At 42.8% G+C, this 24,289-nt stretch overlaps 1 protein-coding gene across 3 annotated transcripts in view; it reads right to left on the bottom strand.

Moving 5' to 3' along the window:
- Positions 1-24,289, bottom strand: part of TEP1 (telomerase associated protein 1) — a 1,055,001-nt gene that overhangs the window by 639,639 nt on the left and 391,073 nt on the right. The window lies entirely within an intron of this gene.

Raw genomic sequence — 24,289 nt, 5'->3', positions numbered from 1 at the left:
CACTGTTCACCCGAATACTGCAGCAACCTCGTGTGCCACTGATTCATCTCTATCTCACCCACTAAGCGTCCTTGAATTTCCAACTGTGTAAAAACCCAGCAACACACATGCCGACATGCATCTACTTTTTCCAGGAAGAAGAGAAAATTCTAGCAGTGGCTGGCAAACAAGAACCAGTGAATTTCAGCAGGGAAGCCATCACTCCCTTCCATGATGTTTAATCACATACCCTAGCCAAACACAAAGTGGTCAAAGACATTACTGCCCCCCTCCTTTGTGACAAAATCCCCACTAGGTGGGGCTATCCGTACCACCTGTATTTCTCCATCTAGGAAAAGGTATTGCCACCAGATTAGTCAGGGAGGCTTTCGGCCTACAGGATGTACTGCCACTTCATCAGTTTGAGATTACACCGGAGGAAAATGTAAATTTCCGAAAGGTAGGGTATTATGCAAGGACAATCATCACCTTTGAGAGTGGAAGTCACCATTCACACTCAGACAAAGACTGAAAAACCTCTTCTGCATCTTTTGATTAAGCAACTTGCCCTCACCCACCAATTCCAATCATCTAGAATATGGACACCATGAGGTTTGTTTGGATACTGTGGATCGTTGTGGGGGCGGGCCATGCCTTTTTTCCTGGACTTAGCACCAATCCTCAATAGTGGATTATGGTTTTTCACAGGAACTGCTTTGCTCTACCCACTCTGGAGTACACAGATGGTAAAGCGGGTGGTGGTAGGGAGGATCAAAGTATTTTTGTTTTTTTTTAGTTGTTTTCTTTTTATTGTTCTGTGCATGGATCTTGACATTTACACTCTGTAGCTTAAGTATTTACAAATGGCTTTGGCTTCCAAGTAGTCACATACCGGGTGGGATGGATTTGAGTGAGGGGCTTCCTACTGATGTCAGTCAACTCAAAACAAACCGTGGATGAGAAATCTTGAGAGGAACCGGCAGACCTTGCTAAAATGGTAGTCCTCTGTTGCTCATATCATTAAATATGCAAGGTCTCAAACCCCTGATCAAACAAAGTAATCCTCTAATGGCTTAAGCAGAAAGCAGCATATGTGGCCCTTTTGATGGAGACCCACCTGCTGAAAAGCAACTCCCCTAGACGGAGATCCTATCGGTTCCATCTCCAATTTCACTTCACACCTCTATGATTAAATCAAGTAGGGTGGCTATCCTCCTGAGCAGGGACCTCAATTTCACTTTGGATGCCAAGCTCAAAGTGTAGGTAGCTGGGTTCTGGTTGCACAACTCGCTCCCCCTGCACACACTTTTTGCCTATTTTTTGATGCAACTTTGACTGAAGTGCACTAAGTTCCTGCTAACTAGGTCCCCAGCGCCATTGTTCTTTCCCCAAAACTAGACACCTAGACACTGGATCCCCAAGTGACCAGGCCCTTTAGCCCCCTGTAATTCCCTAATAAATGGTACCTCTGGTACCTAGGGCATAGGTACTAGCAAGAGTCCCTAAGAGCTGCAGCATAACTTGTGCCACTCTAAGGGACCCAGCACCGAACTTACACAGACTGCCACTGCAGGCTGCATGACAAGGTGCTCCAAAAAGTGAAAACATGAGATGGCACACACTTGTGTTCCAAGTCCCCTAACAATGCTTGCAATATTTTAAGTCACCTCCTACAGCAGGGCTTCTAGCCCTAAGGCAAGGTGCACTGTATAGCAGGTGAGGGCATATATGCATGAGCAAATATACCCCCTACTATGTATTTGTCAATTTTTAGACCTAGTAAGTGAAAGGAGGAGCCAATTTAAATACATGTGCTGGACACTGGTCAATACGAGTTCCCCAGCTACACAATGGCGATACTGACAATAGGGATGTTTGGTATCAATTCACTTATTCCAGTGATGGATTTATTAATACATGTACCCTGAGGGCAACTGAGAGGTGCCCTCTGAAAAAATGCTAACTGCGGGAGGGCTCACTGACTACTTCTAGCCAGCCTGCCACCAACAGACATGTTTCTGACCCCCAAGAGTGAGGGTCTTTGCTCTCTGGAGGTCAGACACAAAAGCCTGCTCTTGCAGGGGGCGTTAAAAAACGGAGTGACCCACAAATCTGCATTTCAAGACAGGGGAGCTTCAAAGAAGTCTACTAAGCAAGATGCCGACATCCCTGCCATGGGGACCCATTTGGCACCTGGACAGGCAGGAAAATTAGCTATGCAGGCGGCGTGCAGCATTTACAGGCTGGAAACACCCCTAGGATGACGAGCCTGACTTGCACACAGACTTAGGAATCATACCATCTTGTGTGTGGTGGAATAAGGAATTCTGGGACAGGGTGATACCCACTGCCCAAAGGAACTTGTTATCTAAGGGGTGTAGTGACCTTGAGGGTAAGAAGCCCACTGGCTACTACCCTTCACTCCCCTTAACGCCCCCTACGTTGAGTATTTAAGGGACCCCCCTGATACCAGGTAAACAGATCTTCAATGGGCAAATGAAAAGGAGTGGACAAGAAGCCTGCTGAACCAGAGAACCGAAGCGCATGAGACTTGGCACCAAATCTGCTAGCCTACCTGCTGCACCTGACTCTCTAGGAGCAACTGAACTGCCCTGCCACTGCAGCCTCCAAGAAACCGGGAGAGCTGCCAGTGCTGTGCAAAATGCCAAGAAAACCCTTGGAGCACAGGAGCTGCTTCCCTGCATCTACAGGCACCCAAAGAAAGAACTGTGAGGACCCTGACTGCCAAAAACCCAATGCCGGACAGCACCACTGTACTCTGGGCCAACTGTGTCCCCACGTGCTCGAGGACCTCAAGGGCCGAGCCCCCCTGTGGGTTTCCACGGCTGACTTTCTACTTCTCGTTAGCAGCAACTTCCTGACCGGACCGTTTCTCATTGGAGTGATTGGAACACCAAGTGCCATAACACACCTCTGCACCCAGATACCCCAGAGCCTCCTGAGGTGACCTGTTGATGTGGCTTTGGACCCTGCCTCTTACTAACCTTAAGTCATTGAGAGGCATGGAGAGCAGTCCCGTAAGTCGTTGCAAAGTGTCCGAGTGCAAAACATGTTTTACCCATAGAATAACAATACCACACCCAAAAACTGCACTGTCATCTTTTGAAAACTCAAAAAATCTGTATCTCGAAAAGTACTCACCTGACTCTGGTGATCTTGGTACCTAAGTTTATATAAAAGTTATGTGTTATTTTTATAAATTGTTGCCGGATTTCTTTAATGAGTGTGTATCTGACTTACTGTGTGTGTGCCTTACATGTTTATCACTACCCTCTGATATGCCTAACTGCTCAACCACATTACAACAAAACAGAGCATTTGGGGTGTCATTTGACATGGAGCCATCTCAAACTGAATGCTTCTAAAACAGAAATACTCAGGTGGTGACTGGAAAAATTATGACCCGCTTTTAGCATGGCCTGGCGATCTGGGAACACCACCTAAAGTATCTAAGGAAGTAATAAAAAGCTGCTTTGTATTACCCAAAGAGATAAATGGAACAGGGCTGCTCTTCATCAGGAATAAAATCATCAAATACATTCAGTGCTTGAAAAATCTACTTGAATACTCCTTATGGCATGGGGTTGAGCTAATTTTAGATTCCACTCGACCCTTCTGGCAGTGGTCAAAGTTCAGTCAGAAACTGAATTAGCAATCAAGATGCCTTTCAATCATTTTCTTGTCACATTTGCTCTGTGTTCAAGGACAGAGGCCAAAAGTCAGTTTGACTTCTTGCAATGCAAATACTTCTCCTCCTGACTTCAGAGTTCCAGGATTTTCTAAGGTGAAATGTCTGACCTATGTGAAGTGAAAGGCTTTTGGTATCAAGTTTTTCCTAACACACAACATTTATATAACTAAGTCAACTTTACAAACACTTCAAAATATATTTCAGTAGCTGTACTTCTGTGTGATGAAAAAAATATTTTAATAGGATGAAAAAAAGTCAGAACACTTTACTTGGTGATGTGCAAATGATCACTTTTTTTCTGAAACCCAATTTTTACAGATTGTCAATACACTATATTGTTTTATCAGTAAAGCTGGAAGTTAGTAGGAAGGTTTTTGGACATTTCTTGGAAAGTTACTGTCTGTAAATGACAGTGTGCTACTACAGCATGCTTTAGTAATATATTTATTAAAAGTGAGTGCTTAAACATAAAGTGAGAAACACTCCTGTCCTGATGGCAAAGCTATTTCTAAACTAAGAGGCATGTCATGCATGGATCATGAGTACCCTCTATGTGGGCTAGATTTATTATACATAGAGCAAACGTTTTGTGTATTTAATCAAACAAAAGTGGATTTTTTTTTACAGCAGAAATGCTGAACTCACATATTTGAAGGTGCACTCATATGTGAGAATGAAGAAATAGGTGACTGTAAAATACAATATTTGCCTAGGATCCCACAATTTGAGACCCATTTCTGGCTCAAGTGTATTACAGTTGGGTCGAGTAGATAACTCAAGCTACTCGACCTGCAGGTCTAGAAACATTTTTATGATTTTTCGAGGCTTGACATTCAACAAAGGAATTTCCGCTGTAGGTTGGCACCTCACCTCAAAATCCCACTATATAAGAAAATAAATAGGTGGCACATCCTTCTCTGTTTAAGCAGCCAAACATTAGAACTCTTTACCCCCAAAAATAAGATCCACGGAAAAATATCTTATCTTCAGAAGACTACTCAAGAGTTGGCTCTTCCCCACATGACCACCAGACTCAAACATAAATGTACAGCATATCAATGTGTATGTAGGTATTTATTTGGATTCTAGATATGTTTATTCCTTTATATAAATGTGTATAATAAGTATGTTTATAAATATATATAGATATTCATTAGTTCTGCTTAACAAATGTACATATTACTTGTGGTTATATTATTCTATATTTAATATGTATACAGGTGACTGTATAAATAAGTAAAACTTTCATATAACTATATACAAGTATTTCACTATTGAACTTAAAAATTATAAATTAGCTTAAAGTACAGCCACACTTGAAAGTCTGAGTTCATTAAATACAACTTAAATCTAGATATATTACCTTCCTTATACATATATTCCTTCCATGTACATATGTATCTCTATATTTATTTCTTTACTCCTAATTCAGCATCTCCAATGCACTACCCTACTAGTCCCGCCTCTACCACTCCTTGCATCATCTCAAACCTCTTTTACTATTCTGATCCCCCCAAAAAGACGTTCTAAACCTTTCCCTCTGACTCCTCCCCCTCCACCTCTCCTTTACTCATTCCAAAACTCATCCTACTGCTATGATCTCCAATTAAACACTTTCTAAACCTTTCCCTCTTCTATCCCTTCACTATTGTTTTCAATCCAACTAACAGACTCATATGTCCACCGCTCAAATTCAATTCATATTTCCATATACTAATTCACCACCAGTCCTTTTTTAGTTTTTCAGTTCCGGTGTAGTGTGCTACTCGCCGCCAAACACTTCAATGCCTCGTCGGGGGTAGTAAGCACTATATGAATGCAAATCCTTCACTCTTCTAACCCTTCACTAACGAACAGACTCACATGTTCACCACTCAAATTCATCTTATAGTTCCCTATACTAATTCACCACTAACCCTGTTTGGGTTCTAGAGCAGCGTGATACTCGCCGAAAAGCAATTCAATGCTTTGTCATGGGTAGTAAGCGATAGATAAATGCAATTATAATTTGTGGCTCTCTGATACCTTTGGGGTTTGCTTGGACTCTTTGCACAGCATACCTCATTTTGGTCCACTAAATAAAGAGACAGTGTCCTACACAAAGAAAAGGAAGATAGGATGATGGGCATAAGGGATAAACAGGGCCAGACACCTCTGACCTTATCCCTTTCTGGTAATGATTTCTGACCCTAATGACAACAAAGAACAATTTTACTGTGATATTTTCCATAGTTCTTCCCAGTTTACAATTGAGGCAGATAACAGGAGGAGATTTTAATGCAGCCCTTCAACTGCATTTGCAAAATCCCAACCAGTGATTCGACGGCCTCAACCACTAACAAATGCTACAGAGGCCCTAGGACTTGTGGAGGCAACAACACAGTGGGGGAGATAGTAGGTGGTTTGTAGGGAGGCGGGCAAGATTCTGTGTTTTACTCCAGTGTACACAGATCCTATTCTCACCAGAGAACTCAAAACTAGCATCCTCAACTCAGGCACTGTAGTTAAACCCATATTCAACCATGCCCCAATCTGGCTGAAATTCATTTGCAATCCTCAACAAAAGCGACAACCGCAACAGTGGCTCCTCAGCAAAATCACCTTCCAAGACCCCAGATTGAGAGATATCATTAGAGAGGTAATTGAAAGATATTTTGAGGGAAACGACAATGGTGGGGTGAACAAATCCACACTTTGGGACGCTGCCGCAGCAGTAATCCAAGGTGAGTTGACCTCACACATTTTCGAGAAACTGGCCAGATGAAGAAAAACAATCTTGAAACACAACTCCCCAAGGTAGAATCTTGTCACAAGCAATGAGGGGTGTCACGTATACTTAGAAACTATCACAGTATCTGAGGGGAGTAGCAACAGCTCGCAGTGAGAGAAGCAGCACGGAAGCTGCTTTATACCAACCACAATTATTATCAGGGGGAGAAAAGGTCGACATGCTCTTGGCCTATAAACTAAGACAAGTAAAATAGGCAACCACATGAATAAATACTAGCCCCTGACTCACTTCCAGTACAGACCTTCTAAATACATTTGTAGCATTCTACTCCTCCCTCTTTAAACACCAGCCCTTAGATCCTACAAGATGACAATCTAAAATATTACATTACTCATAACTTGTAACCTGGTTTTAAGGAGCTGGAAGAGGTAACTACCTAGAGGAGACGCTTAAAGCAATAAAAAATATGCCTAGCTGCAAAGCACTGGGGATGGAGGCTTCCCTGCCTAGTTCCACAAACAAATTACAACACACTAGTTGACCTGCTAACAAAGGTATTCAACCACGTTCTAACATCAAATACTGTCACAGAATAAATGCTGGCTTCTCATCTGTCCCTCTTATTGAAGCCTGATAAGAACCCAATGTGCTACAATTCTCACTGTCCCATATCATTTCTTTATTGTGACATAAAGATATTCACCTCTATCTTAGTTCAAAGACTCCACACAGTGTAGTCTAAACTGCTATTGATGCAACAATCAGATTTTGCCAAAAAACAGCAAGCAGGCAATAACACAAGACTGACTCTTAATCTGATGGAGGTTGCAGAGAAGAACAGACTCCCGTATGGTCCTTCTCTTGCTTGAAGCAGAGAAGGCCTTTGATAGGGTTTACAAATCTCATCTCACAAAAGTACTCAACAAAACCTAAAATGGGCGACAAATTAAGGTTTACATTCACACAAATTCTAAGAACCCACAAAGCTAAATCAAGGTCAGTAGTGGCCTTTCTGCTAGTGTACCAAACTCAGGGGGAAAGAAACAGGGATGTCCTAATTCCCCTTGTTGTTTACTTTAAAGATGGGGCCCTTCATACAACGCATGACTCAAAAAACGAATGTCAGGGGTCTGTGGGTGGCGGGCGGGGGGGGAGTAGAGCACAAACTTGAGTTTTTCGTTGCGGACATCCTGTGCTTCATTACAGACCCAGATGAGTTTGTATGGGCCCCTACAGCTTAACAACAGACCTCTGAAGAGGTCTCAAAGTTTCAAATAAATTACTCTAAGTCCCACGGCATAGGCATTGCTGACCCACAGAACAAAGCACACATATTGCTGGCACAAATGAGCTTCAAATGGTGAGCAATCCTTATCAAGTACTTGGGCTTTTTACTCCTCTGCAGGTCGAAGGACCTTTATATTTGTTATTCAAGCACTCCCAACCACACCCAATATACTGTGCAAGTAAATATATACAGCTGGGGTCAAATCAAGATATCATGGATGGGGAGGACAGGAAGCCACAAGATGAATTTCATCCACTGGAGTTTCATAACACTTACTTCAGTGGTAGTCTTTGTTTTTTCACCACTGGTGGTGCAGCCAGTGAGGCAGTGTGCGTCCACCCTTCTTTTGTTTGAAAAGGTTCCCTTGAGCTAATGATACAATGAGCTCTAGTTGATGTACCAGCACCCAGAGAGTGGTAAAGAGACTTGAAAAGACTTTGGGCAGCATCCCCTCCCCTCCTCCCCAAAAGACTTGCTGAGAGGCTAACTCCAGAAACACGTGTTTAGAGATATACTGCACTGGTCACACTGACAAGGGTGAAAAACTAAAGACTACCACTGAGGTGTTATCATGCACTGCCTTTACCATAATGCACTGAGCTAAAACAGTGCTGAGATGTGAGGCAGTGTGCACCCACCATCATTTTCTTAAAAACTGATTTCTCATTACAAACTGGCAAGGTCTGGAACTCACTACCAGCTAGCATTAAAAGCACCCAGGAGAATGTACACTTCTGAAGACAGTTGAAAACGTGGCTATTTCCTAGATAACTGCACCACCTGCAGACAGACAACAGAGCCCAGAAAACAGTCACACTCTCAAACACGATCCTCAGCTTAGAGCCCATGAATTGCAAACAACTCAACCAACAAACTGCTTTCATTAAGCAGGTAAGCAAAAGAGGGCTGACCTACAGGTTGCTGTGACACTATATAAAGGATTTAGCACCCCTGCTGTACATTATAAGGATAATGCAAGTCACTGACGAGTTCCATAGCTATATAGAGAAACAAGGTCAAAGGCTAGTTCCTCTACAAGGTTATGGAACTCTGGGTGACTTGCAATGTCCTTATCGTGTATGCCAGGGTATACTTTATCCCATATAATACATGTTCACACCATAACATTTCCCATAAACCACTTAAAACCTTGGAGAATACCTCTTTCAAGTGATAGAGCAAGCATGTTTAGAAACATCAAAAATTCTAAATACAACCCTTAGTGAAAAATTAAACACATCAAAGACCTGTTATCTATTTTTTGCAAAGAGATGTTAGAAACTGTTAAATACAAGTCAGTTTTTTTAACAAACAAAAAAAAGTTAAAAAGCTGCAATAGCTAGAACTGTGTAGAAACATGCAGAAAGACGCTAGCTTTGCTCTAATAAGTGAAAAAATAAACATGTCCTCACTGCTTGGCCACAGAAGCTATTAAAATTTGTATGGGCCATCATTGCAATGTAAAACTCTTGGTGATGGCCACTGACAAATTTGATAATTTCTATCTGGTGAAACGTTCTCAAGTTCTGGGAGGTGACATAAAATGTTCTGGGAGATGATCTTACTGTGCTGCCTGATATACTTTACCACTCCGATATATGTATTTTATCCTCTTAAAGAGGAGAGGATTGAGACTCTGAACTGCCTGTTTGAGTGACAGCGTCTATATATTGTGTGAAGCTGAATTCTACTTTTACTCAGCTGAGCCCACTATATTTAATTTACTTTAAAATTGCATGTACTGTATGATTTATTTATTTTTCTTGTTGAATCACCCTAAACATTTGTGTTCCTTTAACGACTGTTGCTTTCGGCGTCTTCAAAATCAAAATAAAGTTGTTAAAAATGAAAGTTACCCAGAGCAGTCAGGTCAGAGAGAAACCCATTGTAAAGTCTCTTTGCTTTGAAACCAGGCAAAAACTCAGGATTATTCAATATTGGTGACACTGGACAAGGGTAAAATGTCACTATATTTTTCATGGCACTAGAATTCCAATGTATTAACGTAATATGGATAGTTTCCCTCAGTTTTGTACGATCCAGCAGAGTAAGATTTATAGATGGTCAAAGCTAGGCTCTTGAATGTGTCTATCGATCTGTAGAAATCCTAGAACTCCTATAAATTTTCCAATGTAGAGGAGTATTCTAGCTAGCCTTTGGGTTATTATCCTTCAATATGAATGTTAATAATCTATTCTGTATGTTTTTTTAAGATTCCCATCAGTGACTGGCCATAATAGACTACTCTGGGAAGAAATGAAGATCAGAGATATTCTAGTATATATATATATACATATATATACATACATATATATATGTTTGGAGGCACTGGCTGCATATAAATTCTCCCTTCCAGCAGTTATCAGTATTGTCGGATTCGGATACTCCAAAGATTCATGGCCTATTCTTAATTAGAGTGTCTTTATCAAAGTAGACCATGTTTCAGACATGCATGGGATTCCCAGTGCTGCAGATCTGTAATAGTTTATTTTGAAGCACAAAACTCTTGTGACGTAGTCTAACAAAACTTTAACGAAAGCAGGGACTGAGGTCTCTGATTTGGAAATAAAACATAAAATATGGTCCACAAACGGAAGTAATTTACAGCGGGTTTGTCAATCTTCATCCCTGTAATCATATGATTGGCTTTGGTTTTTCTGCACTAATGATTCAGGATCAATCACAAAAATCACAAAAATACTGAGGGTGAAGGGGTATGCCTGCCATGTACCCTGTTTTAGATAAACATTGGCACTATAGGAGTTGCATATCTTGAGTCGTGTTCATAGCTGGACAAAGATAAATCTTTTAATCCTTTTAATCCTTAAGCGTATTGATGTTTTAGCCAAAGATTTAAACAAAAATTGCGAGTCTATTCTGTTGAATGCCTTCTCTGCATCAACTGATGGAAGGATCGTTTGAGTGTTCATTTCATGGCTACCCGACAGAGTTTCCACTCTAAGCATATGTTGTCATGTACCTGTCTCCTATCTCTGAAATAAGATTGTGTGGGTTGTGTAATTATAGGCCATTTCTTACAAAGGGTCTACACAGGAGTTTCATTTATACCCTTACATCAATATTCAAAAAAGCTATTGGCATGTACCCATTGCGTAGTTCTGGATTTTTCTCGGGGTTATCAATTGAAATTTTCTCTGGTTCCAACATAGTATTTTAAATCTTCCAGAAGTCATGGCAAAAGTTAAGTGTGCAGGATAGGATTACATCTAATATCTCGTTAAAAACTTGAAAAAACAAGGTAGTGAACCCATCTGGTCCTAGCGCTTTATTATTCAGGAGAGACTTTATAAAGTCGAGTACTTCTTATGGGGGTTACAGGTTCTTCCAGAGACTGTAAAAGCGTACTGGTATATTAGGAAAGATTATCTCTTTCAGGTGCTCATCCTGCTCCGATTCAAGAGTGTTGTCAGAGTATAAATTCAAGAAATATTCATAAAATACATGAATAATCTCACTTTCTTGAGAACTGTAGAGCTAAATGGAATTTTAATGAATTTTGTATGTTCCTTTTCTGGTCAACTTTAATGTTGTAGGCTAAAAGCCAATCTGCTTTGCTTCCTTTTGAATTATATATTTGCTTAGAGTGTAGCATTTGTGGGGTTGTCTCACCCAAAAAGGATTTTCTCTAGTTCATCTCTATCTTTTTATAGCTGTCTGTATATTTTTTGTGGCCGCGTGTCCTTGTACTATCTCTACAAGGAAGATATCTTATTTTCTAATTGTAGTTTAAGTGTCCAGTTTCTCCGAAAAAACAATTTCACATGTGTGCTATGGGTTCCCCTATCATTTCCTTGGTTGCATCCTAACAGAACACTAAGGAGATCATAATCTCATCATTTTCCTTGAAACAACCCTCCAATACCTCCATAATTTCATCTCTGAACACTATGGCGGTCATTCTGAAGCCAGGGTCGCGAATGACGGAAGCACCGCCAACAGGCTGGCGGTGCTTCCAAGCCCATTCTGACCGCGGCGGTAAAGCCGCGGTCAGAAAACCGGGGCCGGCGGTTTCCCGCCGTTTTTCCCCCGGCTGGGCGAATCCGCCATGGCAGCGCTGCAAGCAGCGCTGCCATGGGGATTCTGACCCCCTTACCGCCAGCCTGTTTCTGGCAGTTTTCACCGCCAGGAAGAGGCTGGCGGTAACGGGTGTCCTGGGGCCCCTGGGGGCCCCTGCACTGCCCATGCCACTGGCATGGGCAGTGCAGTGGCCCCCTAACAGGGCCCCATGAAGCTTTTCACTGTCTGCCTAGCAGACAGTGAAAAGCGCAACGGGTGCAACTGCACCCGTCGCACGCCCGCAACACCGCCGGCTCCATTCGGAGCCGGCTTCTGTGTTGCAGGCCTCCTTCCCGCTGGGCCGGGCCGGCGCTAACATGGTTAGCGCCGGCCGGCCCAGCAGTAAGGTTGGAATGGCGGCAGCGGTCTTTTGGCCGCGTAGCGGCCAAATGGCGGTTCCCGCCTGGCGGGCGGCGGTAGCCGCCCGCCAGACTTGGAATGAGGGCCTATATTCCTGAAAACTATTTCATTCAAGCACCATTGTTTTTCCAGGGGAGATTATTAATTGAGATCTCACACTGAAGAAAAAGTGTGGCATGATCAAATAATATCTATTTTTCAATCTGGTTTCCAAGGAACCTTGGGAGATGATCCCTCTATTTGTAAAGCATGTCCATTCTAGAGGACACACTATGCACATTAGAAACATAAGTATCTTCTCTGTCCGCTGAATGATGACATCTCCATATGCCAATTTGTTTGTAAAAATAAATAACTAAATACAATTTAAAAAGGGAGTAAAGTAGGGAAGGGAATAAGGTGTTTAAAACCTTAAACAAAGCGGAAAGGGAGTGAAGGAAGTGTTAAAAAATAAATAAAAAGAAAGGAAGTAAAGTGGGAGGGGTAATATGACGTTTGTAAAACAAGCACTGGCAAAGCCAATAGGTCTCGCAGACAAGACAGCTATTGGCTTTGCCAATCTTTTTTAGTCATGTTGTACAGCAATGCAGCGGCTATGCAGCCTGACTGAAAGTTAAAAAAAGTGATATGGCATGTCATAGCGTTTTTTTTATTTATTGTTGACGGGGAGAAGGGAGAGCCGGGGTCAAAACGAATAGAAAGGATACAAGGGGAGAAACACGAACAATGGAGAGGGTGGGAAAAAATACTATAACCCAGTCAACCCTGGCCAAAAGGATGGCAGGAAGGGGCAAGCAGCAACACGGCCAACAACGAAAGAAGGAAAGGTGGAAGGGCACAAGCAGCAATAGAGCCAACAATAGAAGGAGAGAGGGTGGGTAGTGGCAATTATCATAGGCAACAAAAGAATGAGGCAGGGTGGATGGAACAACAACAAACAGTGAAAGTCAGTAGGTGCAATCAACAACAGAAGGTGGCAGGGCGAGCAAGTTGGTAGAGGCAAGCAACATGGGCAACAACAGGAAGGAGGATGGGTGAAGTCACGCAACAACATGGACAAGAACAAAAAGAGGGAGGGTTGGAAGGACTGGAAAGAAACAGGCGAGGGAGGGACACAGAGGGTAGAGAAGTAAACGATGAAGCCAGATCAAAAAGATGCACTTTGACAGAGTGCTTAAATACAAAGAATAAAGTAGCTCCTAAAGCGAATGGCAGATGACCAATAAGAAGCAAGCAAATAAGTGAGATAAGGATAAGTTACTTACCTGTAAATCCTAGTTCTCTTCCAGGGGTATCCTCATCAAAGTCATAAACATTGAATATTCCCGCCCTTGTGCGGGGACCCCGGAGCATATATAAAATACACACATATAAAGTATGAAATATGCACGAAAAAATGTATATATAGCATTTTTAGTAGACATATTTTTCATAATAAACTCATATATACATGTGTAAAACAGCAATGCAGGCTATAATCATAAACAGGCTAAAATGCTTTATTTCTATGAAGTTTTTTTTTTTTTTAATCTTTATAAAATTACAATAGAGAATAAATATCTACCCAAGCCCCAAAACTGGGCTTAGGGAAATGAGCAGTAGTAATCACTAGAGAAAAAGAGAAAAAAACTACATTGAAAAACAATGGAGCATTCTTAGCCAATAGGCTGCATGCAGGTTAATACAGGAGAACCATAAAAACTTTGGCACCGTGCCTTTAAGACCCTGAGCACCTCCAGTATCCCACCATGCCTCAGGGGTGAAGGAGAGGTGACAGTTGGTTCACAGTTAGGTCAGTACTTTTTTACGGTGACAATCTGTGTAGCCGATTCGAAAGATAGTCTGTCCTGCACTTCTAGGAGCCGTGCGTCCGGGGAGGAGGGTGGGTTGTTTATGACTTTGATGAGGATACCCCTGGAAGAGAACTAGGATTTACAGGTAAGTAACTTATCCTTCTCTTCCAGGGGATCCTCTTCAATAGTCATAAACATTGAATAGATTAGCAAGCCCATCCCTAAACTCTGCGGACTGTCCAATAGAAGTGCAGGAAAAGATATGTATCATGCAAACAAATTTCTCAGAGAGGCTTGCCCCACTTGGGCGTCTGCTCTTGCATCTGAGTCCAAACAGTAATGTCTAGTAAACGTATGTACAGACTTCCATGTAGCAGCCTTACAAATTTCAGATATTGGAACATTGTTAAGGAGGGCAGCAGTAGCCGCTTTTCCCCTTGTGGAATACGCTTTAGGTCTAGCAAGTAGTTGTTTGTTAGCCAACTGGTAAGCATTAACAATACAAGAAACTATCCATCTTGATATTGTTCGTTTAGATGCTGCCTCTCCTGTCCTCAAATGACCATAATTTACAAACAAGTGGTTGGAATGTCTAATCAATTTTGTTTTATCCAAATAAAATTTTAGCACTCTTTTCCGATCTAGGGAGTGCAACGCTTTCTCCGCCGGAGTCTCCGGATTGGGGAAGAAAGTCGGTAGAGAAATAGTCTGATTGATGTGGAATTCTGACACCACCTTCGGTAGGAATGATGGGTGAGTTCGCAGAACTACTCTATTGTCGTGAAAGACTGTGTACGGTTCTTTGGAAGACAAAGCCTGAATTTCACTGACCCTCCTCGCGGAAGTAATGGCTACCAAAAAAGCCGTCTTCCACGTAAGGTGTTGCAAAGAGGCTTTGTGTATAGGTTTGAAAGGAGGGCCCATAAGTTTTGACAGTACTATGTTCAGTTCCCATGGAGGGGAGGGTCTCCGAATGGGCGGAAAAACTTTTTTCAAACCTTACAAGAAATCCTTGACTACTGGTTTCGTAAAGAAGGATTCCTGAGAAGGTGACTTGCGATAGGCTGTAATGGCAGACAAATGTACCTTAGTAGATGATACCTGCAGACCGGACTTTGCCAGATGGAGTAAGTACGACAGTATGACCTCCTCCTGAGCCCGTATGGGATTCTGACCTTGCTTACAGCACCATATGTAGAACCTCTTCCACTTAAACGCGTAAGAACGCCGCGTGGAAGGTCGTCTGGACTCTTTCAAGATGTTCATGCACTCCTGCGAGAGCCCTAGGTGCCCATACTGCAGGAATTCAGGAGCCATGCTGTCAAGCTCAGAGAGGGTAGGTTGGGATGCAGAACCCTGCCCTCCATCCTGCTCAGAAGATCCGGTCTGCACGGCAGCCTCCTGTGAGGTTGTTCCGATAGGTCAAGGAGATCTGTGTACCAGAATTGACAGGGCCATTGCGGAGCTATGAGAATCATTCTGGTGCTGGATCTGTAAAGTTTGTTGATCACTGCCGGTATGAGGGGAATCGGTGGAAAAGCGTAGAGAAATATCCCTGACCAGTCGATCAACAGGGCATTCCCTCGAGATCCCAGACTGTAGAACCTGGATGCAAAGTCTGGGCATTTCTTGTTTACCTCGTCTGCGAAGAGATCCAATTGAGGTCGACCCCATTGAGCGAAGATGTCTTCGACGACTTCGCCGTGTAGGACCCAATCGTGGGCGTCCTCTAGGTGTCTGCTCAGGAAATCTGCTTCCACGTTTTGTTGACCTGGTAGGTGAACCACTGTAAGTGACATTCCTCTGGCCAGGAGCCAATGCCAGATTGTTTGGGACTCCCGAGATAGGGGTAGGGATCTCATTCCCCCCTGTCTGTTCAAATAATACATTGTGGTTGTATTGTCCGTTTGTATTAGGAGCGATTTCCCCTGAATCGATGGAGCAAAAGACTTGAGAGCCAGATGGACCACTCTGAGCTCCAGCAGATTGATGTGGTACTTCCTTTTGTTGTCGGACCACAGGCCCTGAGCTTGAAGGGGACCTAGATGAGCCCCCCAACCCTGAAGAGACGCATCCGTTACCAGAGTGTCGGATGGAATTACCTGGTGAAACGGAGCCCCTACTGACAGTTGAGGTCTGTGCATCCACCATTGCAATGGCTGACGTGCTGCTATCGGCAGCCGCACTCTGTCCTCCCAGCGACCTGTTCTTTGGCTCCAGTTGTTCTCCAACGCCTCTTGGAGGGGCCTCATATGCAGCCTGGCATTTGGGACAATGAAAATGCATGATGCCATGGAGCCAAGTAGAGATGTCACCTGACGGGCCGTAGGTGCCTCGGATTTTAACAGGTCTTGACACTTTCTCTTTATTGATAATAGTCGTTCCTCCGAAGGATACACTCTTTGGAGCTCTGTGTTTAGTATAGCTCCCAGGTAGTGGAGGTTCTGTGTTGGAATCAAGGTGGACTTTTGGTAGTTGACTTGAAGACCTAGAGACTCGAAAACCTTGAGCACAATGTCCCGATGGGCTCTCGCCTGATCCGGAGAGGAGGCTTTCAGTAGCCAGTCGTCTAGGTATGGGTAGATGAAGATTTTTTGTTTTCGAAGATGTGCCGCTACCACTGCCAGGCATTTCGAGAAGACGCGGGGGCAGATTTCAGGCCGAATGGTAGCACTTTGAACTGATAGTGTTGTGAGGCTATCTGGAAGCACAGGAATTTCTGATGCTTGGGAACTATCGGGATGTGAAAATATGCATCCTGCAGGTCGATGGAGCACATCCAGTCTCCCTGATGTAGCTGAGGGAAAATCTGGTGAAGGGCCAGCATCCTGAACTTTTGCTTTCTTATGTACTTGTTCAGAAGCAGTAAGTCCAGAATCGGTCTGAAAACGCCCTCTCGGCCTTTTTTCGCTACCAGAAAATAACGGGAGTAAACCCCCTTTCCTCTGTGTGCAAGCGGAACTTTTTCTATTGCCTTCTTTCGTAAGAGGGCGAGAGCCTCTTTGCGCAATAGGCTGACATGAGATGGATTGCATTTGGCTGGTGGCAAGTGCGGTGGAGGTTGTCTGAAAAGAAGAGAGTAGCCATTTTCGACAATGCTGAGCACCCATTTGTCTTTTGTGATAGAGTGCCACTCGTGAAGAAAATCTGTGATACTTACCCCCACCGGAGTGGTGCACAGTGTTGAGGGAAGCGAGTTCTCATTGCTTGGCCGGCGCTTTTGGTGTGGGCTGTTGAGGTCTACTTGACCCTCGTTCCCTTGTGGCCTTACGAGTCTGAAAAAGAGGGCGTCCCTGCCTTTGCTGTGGCCTCTGTGACCAGTGAGGGGTTTGAACCCTCTGCTGGAAAGGGCGCCTGTCATAAGGCCTATACCTCCGCCTGAAGTCCTTCTTCCTTTCCAGGCCGACTGCCCTCATGGTGTCCACTTCAGTCTTCATGCGCGCCATTTCTCCGTCCGTATGGGTACCAAACACCGAGTTCCCGTTGAATGGGAGATTTAGGATGCGCTGTTGTGCTTCCTGTTTTAAACCAGTCAATCTCAACCAGGAAGACCTTCTTGCACAGATTCCATGTGCATACCCATGTGCAGCTAAGTCTGCCCCATCTGCCGCTGCGCTGATGACTTGGTTGGATACCAGACATCCCTCCTGCAGGATCTCTTGGAAGTCTTGTCTGTCTTCCCTAGGTAATTTTTCTGTGAACCTGTTGAGAGAGTCCCACAGAGAACGGTCATATCTGCCTAGGAGTGCAGACGCGCTGGAGACCTTCATTACAGATGTCGCCGTGCCGCACATTTTTCTCCCCAGAGAGTCTAGATGTCTGCTCTCTTTGTCCGGTGGGACCGTGGAGGATGATGCCACTGAGTGAGTTTTTCGGGCTGCGGCCAATATTACTGAGTCCGGTGGCGGATCCGTTCTTAGGAATAAAGGATCTTGTTCAGGCGCTTTATATTTTTTCAAAATCCTAGCCGGAGCAGATTTGAGGGTGGCTGGTGCCAAAAAAGTGTCCATGGTTGGCTGCAACAGACCAGGCACTAGCGGCAGTAGCTTTTTCAAAACTGCTCTATGCTGTAGAGTCTCAAAAATGACCTTTGAGGAGGTTGATGGTTCTGGAACCTCCATATTTAACTTCTGTGCTCCCCTGAAAAGTACCTCATTAAAAGTAGTGATGTCATCCACCGGTGAGACTCTAGCTGGTGGAGAATCTGTTAAGGTGGGGGAGTAACGTCCGACGGATGACCCTGACGACGACCAAGAGGGCGATCTTCTGTGTCCTGATCGTGACCTAGATCGTCGCTGGGAACGTGACCTGCTGCGAGACTCTGTAACAGAGCGCCCAGGCCTCGTGGTCGGTTGGCGAGAAGCAGAACGAGCCCGTCCTGCCCGCGCTGTCGGTGATGGTGTTCTCGGGAGAGAGGCAGTAGGAGAGTACATCCGTGAATACTGCGAATCCGGGGAGGCCACTGGTCTGTTAAGGCTCTCCAACCATCTTGGTGACAAATTGATGGGTGAAACATGCCCCGATGATGCCGCTCTCGAACAAGATGAATCACTCCTTATGGAGACCACTGGAGATGGAGCGGCCTTATCTGCTGGTGGAAGTCGATGTTCTAGTCCCTGCGAGACAGGTAAAACCTGTGTCGACGTCAAAGGGAGCGCCACCGGTTGTTCTTGCCTCGACGTTGAGTGCCTCGACGTTGAGTGTCTTGACGTCGTACGGCGATCTCTGGACCTCGACCTGCTCGCCGTCGTGTGCCTCGACGTGGAGCGGTGGGCGGCCGACGGCGGATGTCGCTCTCGCTGCCGTGGCGCCGTCGACGGAGATATGCCCCTGCGATGGCCATGTTCTCTCAACGCCGTATCCTTCGACGTCGGGTTGGTCGCCGTCGACGGCGATCTATGGCGGTGAGATGGTGACAGCGACGACGTCGACGGGGAACAAACAGGTACTTTCCTACCTGCTGACGTCGACCTAGCCATTCTCTCCAAGAGTGGCTTGTTGGCTGCCTGGGAAGCGAAGAGGATGATGTTTTCTGCCTCTCTTGAAGCCCATGAAGCCTGATCTTTTCTCTGTCCTTCAGAGTCCTCTTTGACGTGTTCTTGCAGTGTTTGCAAGTGTCAGGGCAGTGACTCTGAGGCAGGCACACAATACAAAGAGAGTGTGGATCTGACTAGGCCTTCTTCTTCCCACAGGAAGGGCATTTGACAAAAAGGGAAGGCATTTTTCTGTCAGGAAAAAACTGCCGAACTCAGACAATGATGTTAGATGTCGAGTAAAATAGGAAAAAACGCTGTTTTAAAGTATTTTTCTGAGAAAAACTCAGAAAAACTGAGAGCTCATTGCTCCAGGATCCTCTCAGAAGAAGCCGGAAAAAAGAACTGACCTAACTATGAACCAACTGTCACCTCTCCTTCACCCCTGAGGCATGGTGGGATACTGGAGGTGCTCAGGGTCTTAAAGGCACGGTGCCAAAGTTTTTATGGTTCTCCTGTGTTAACCTGCATGCAGCCTATTGGCTAAGAATGCTCCATTGTTTTTCAATGTAGTTTTTTTTTCTTTTTCTCTAGTGATTACTACTGCTTATTTCCCTAAGCCCAGTTTTGGGGCTTCGGTAGATATTGATTCTCTATTGTAATTTTATAAAGATCAAAAAAAAAAAAAAATTTCATAGAAATAAAGCATTTTAGCCTGTTTATGATTATAGCCTGCATTGCTGTTTTACACATGCATATATGAGTTTAGTATGAAAAATATTTCTACTAATAATGCTATATATTTTTTTTTTCGTGCATATTTCCTACTTTATATGTGTGTATTTTATATATGCTCCTGGGTCCCCGCACAAGGGCGGGAATATTCAATGTTTATGACTATTGATGAGGATCCCCTGGAAGAGAATGAAGCCAAACAATGCAAAGCAATTGGTGGGCTCCACACCCAGTGATAGAAAACAAAGGCCCTGGAGAGACAGCGCATCCGCTGTCTAGGCAAGACCTAAAATGGAATAAAGTGAGAGTGGAATTATAGGTCTGTAAAGTGGGGCGGGATGTAAGGGGTTGAAAAGAATGAGTTAAAGCAAGAGCAGGAGTAAGGGTTTTATAAAAAAAAACGAAGTAAATCAGGAAGATCAGTAAGGGATTTGTTAAAAAAGGAGAAAAGTCGAAGTAAGGGTTTTGTAAAAACAGGAGTTCAGTGGGAAAGGGAAAAAAAAGAAAAAGAAAAGTGGGAGGGGGCTGTAGCAGAAGAGGCATGGAAGGCAGGGAAAAGGGTCTTTAAAAATAAAGAGAAAAACCTAAAAGAGGGTTAAGAGGGTAACAACTGCCTTAAAAGAGCAAATGGGTAGCCTTAAGAAAGGAATGTTTTGTCAAGAAAGGCTTTCACCAGGTTTCGTTATCCTGGTGAAATCCATTCTTGATAAAAAATAATCGTCATCATTGGTTCATCTAAAACACATCATCAGAATCACTTTCTTTAAGCCATATTTTTTATCCAAAACACATACAATCTTTATACATGTATGACCAAGGTTATGGTAGTGATGTTAACACCCAGAATGTAGTTCTTTGTTAAGATGGGGAATACAATAACTATACAAAATAGAATATATAAACAATAAAATGAAACAGAGTAACTAATTTACTTGTCTAACTAGAGTTGCTGTCTTTTAATAATCACTTCAGCTGCTATATTATTGACAATCACAGTATCATAATGAATTACTCTTCTACTCCCTAACTTTAACTTGACACAAAAATTGCTCTTTGGGATTCTGTCTTATTAACAAGTGCAGTTTGTATCTCTTTGTCGATTCTCTGAAATATGTCCAAAATATTTTTGTTACATACAATTTACAGTGTGAATGGGTAAGTGCCAAGTGTTTTGTTTGTATATGAATAATTAACTTTATATGGTTACGTTAAGCAACGATGTACTCATATTTTTAAGATGGAGGCAGAACCTCTGATTCTTCACCCTTGCACAGGCTCAGCATGCAGGTGTATCTTCTTAATGTGGGAGGTACAGCAGGTGTGCTGTTTTGCCCTAATCTTCATCTAATAAGTATAAACTAATGTTGTACTGCATTTGTGATACTCCCAGAGCCACTGGTGATATTGCGCAGATGCATTTTGGAGGAGATACTACTTTGATATTTGTAAAAGTTGGAGGTGTCTACCCCAGTTCTTAATTTGTGAATAACAACAAGCCGGCGCCCAAAGCTCTCCTCTGAAACACGTGGCTGCTGCAATTAAATGTGAGAGCACAGAATACAGAGGCAGAGTAATCCTAAAGTCAGCTCGGGCCTCTTTAATCCATTTAAAGCCACTCCCTCCCCCTTCAACTCATTCTTGCAGCGTTCTGCTTTCTCCCTTTGTGAAGCTTTTTCGTTTTTCTCTTCCTCTGTCTTTCCCATATGTGTCTTTTGCTCGCAGTAAATGCCTGATGCAGAAAACTAAGTGCCGACCCTCAAAAATAAGCTTTGGTGCCCTCCACCAGAAACCACTGGCTCAACTTAAGCACTGGTCTAGCCACACATCACTCGGACTTAGAATATAAGCACTGGCAAAGTCTGATGCATTGAAATCACCCTCTGGACTGCTTGTCCATATTATTTGATACGATCCTCGAATGATTTCATTCGTGGCAATAAAACTAAGACTGAGATACTGAAAGCTGCTCTCTGAAATGTACTGTAGTTTACAATTAAATTAAACTGAATCAATTTCAATTCAATTAAATAGGTTCAGTTCCCTCCTTCGCAGCAGTCTTTCTGGTGTTAATGAGGTCAATAGCAAATCCATTGTAATGCCATGAAATTACAATTGTAGGGCACAATGGCATACAAAAATGTCAACTCTTCTAGACTGCAGTGGTTTACATTTTACATTAAAAAAAGCAGAGTTTATACTTGATGACATTTTAGGAGACAGAAGTGGGAGGTTTAAAAAGAAAAAAAGTAATTAGGAGAATGTATTTCCCCCAATGACTTCCGTTGAAAAAGAGGCAGTTCCAGAAGGGAGAGAGGCAAAATAAAGAACTTTTTGGCTTCAAAAAATCAAGATTCTCCTGCCTGAATCGGGTCTATTGGCATGAATGCATATTTACAACGCATGGTACATTAAAGCTGTAAGCACTATTAGACAATGTCTGATGGAGACATTGGGTCAACACAATCTTGTGTGAAAAACCCTAAACTGCTTTGGGCAAGCACATTTAGCATGTGGAGTAGTGGCCTATCACACCAGAGGTAAATCTGAATTACCAGAAACAATTTATATCTCTTCAGAGGTCTCCTCCAAAACATCATACTGTGACATTCACAACCTTTACGTCTCCTTGTAGAACCCTTTACCACCCTTCAATCCAGTCCATTGTATGAAATCAAGGCACCCATTCAGAATAATGGCAAGTATATAAATTCAGGTCTCCAGGACTGTGGGATGCTGAATATAATATCCCATGTGCATAGCTCCATAGAGATCTCCTACATATGATACCTTCAGAAGTCAAACATCATGCACCATGAATATCTTGTTATATATGTCCTCCAGCAAATGGTATCCTAAGATGTTCAACATCACACACCATGTACATCTTGTTAGATATCACCTCCAGCATACAGCATTTTTAGAACTTCGCTACATTTTTTGTATATCTTGGAAGGTGACCCTTGCAGAGAGAAGATACTATTAGAAACATTACATGTCCTGTATACCCTGGGAGAAATGTTCTCCTGTGATCACATTGTATCTTGAGAGACGTGGCGCTGCGTACCCCAACCTCCTTCAACATCTCCTAAAAGAAACCTACTGATGCATGATATTACCAACATGGTATGTATGCTAGAAATATTCCTGCTAGCTAGAAATTCCCATGAACATGGGAAATCCCAAGTCCTGGAGGTCACAAGCAGGAAGAAAGACCACATACAAACCATGTTTTATTTGTAGGTGGTTGGAAGATGGCCCTATGATAGTTACTATAATAGGAAGTGAGGACTCTTCCCTGGAGACATGCAAGAAAGGGGGTCGTCTATAGAGAAATACAAGCATGCAAGTACTGCAGCATCAATTCAAAATACAGGGTTATCCTAAAAAAAGCTAATGAGAAATTACCACTCCCAGGTGGAGGACTTGACCACTTTCAAGATCGGGGGTTATCCAGAAGAGATGAAAAAACTGACAAAGTCTAAAAGGAAAGGTGAAATGCTGCTTTCACAACTTCCATGGGGCCATTTATATGAGTAATATACTGCTGAATTTACTTTAATGATGGTTTTGTTTCTTCAATCGGCGCACTAACTCATTATATGTTCTTGTTTAAGTGCCAAATTCAAGTGCATCATGGTTAACCCCGGGATAAGGCTATTTGCTATGTTGTACTTGTTCAAAATATTTTATTAATTTTCATGATAGGCCTAAACAAAAAAGAGCCCTGAAAGAAGTACACTGAGTAATTAACAGTATAACATTAATATAATAATTGTATCTACACAATGCCAATTGCTGTATAATAACCAAAATTAATGAATAAAAAAGGAAGAATCAATAAAAACCATCTTACAAATGTATAATAGAGCTACTAGAGCAATCATAAAGGCTTTACTTATTATTATACAATATATAGCATATTAATAATACTTATCTATAATTAAGTTGCTTTATAATTATCAATCGGTTAACAAAATGACTGATAAGTATCTGTGTTATGAACAACACCCAGGAGTCAAATCAGCTCCTTTGGGAGACTCAAAGGGAGTTGAGTTGGGATCATGAAAAGGAGATAAAATATTTTTGGAGCAATAACCATTTTAATAGAGTCAACTTTGCCCCACCAGAATAAGTGTAAAGTCGACAATTTCTGAAATTGGTCTTTGATATGATTAAGAACATAATCACTGTTCAATGTAACTGATTGTATAATGGTATTAGAAAATAGAATCCCAAATATTTAAGTTTTTCTCTTTGCCGTACAATTTAATTATTTGGTATCATATCATGGGACAGTATACATTTGAAGGAAAATAAATCTGTCTTATTAGTGTTTAAAGAGTAACCTGACATTTAGGAGTATGCATTGGGAGGGATTTAATAAAGGGGAATGGATGAGTCAGGGTTAGTAATATATATTAGAACATTGGAGTGTTGGCAGCTCCATTGAAAACAATGGAGTGCTCCGGGCTTTTACTGGCCGGTAAAAGCCCACAGCGCCAACATTCCAATCTTCCTTGTTCACAGCAGCAGCTGTGAACAAAGCCTCACGGAGCCGGAGGGGATTGTAATCCCCTCCGGTTCCGTGAAGCCTTTGTTTTATTTAGGAGAACATTCTGCCCTCTAATGGTAGAATGTTCT

This window comes from Pleurodeles waltl, chromosome 7 (assembly GCF_031143425.1).
Source record: "Pleurodeles waltl isolate 20211129_DDA chromosome 7, aPleWal1.hap1.20221129, whole genome shotgun sequence".
Taxonomy (NCBI): domain Eukaryota; kingdom Metazoa; phylum Chordata; class Amphibia; order Caudata; family Salamandridae; genus Pleurodeles; species Pleurodeles waltl.
Note: the sequence above shows the minus strand (reverse complement) of the source record. Positions and strands in the feature narration are given on the sequence as shown.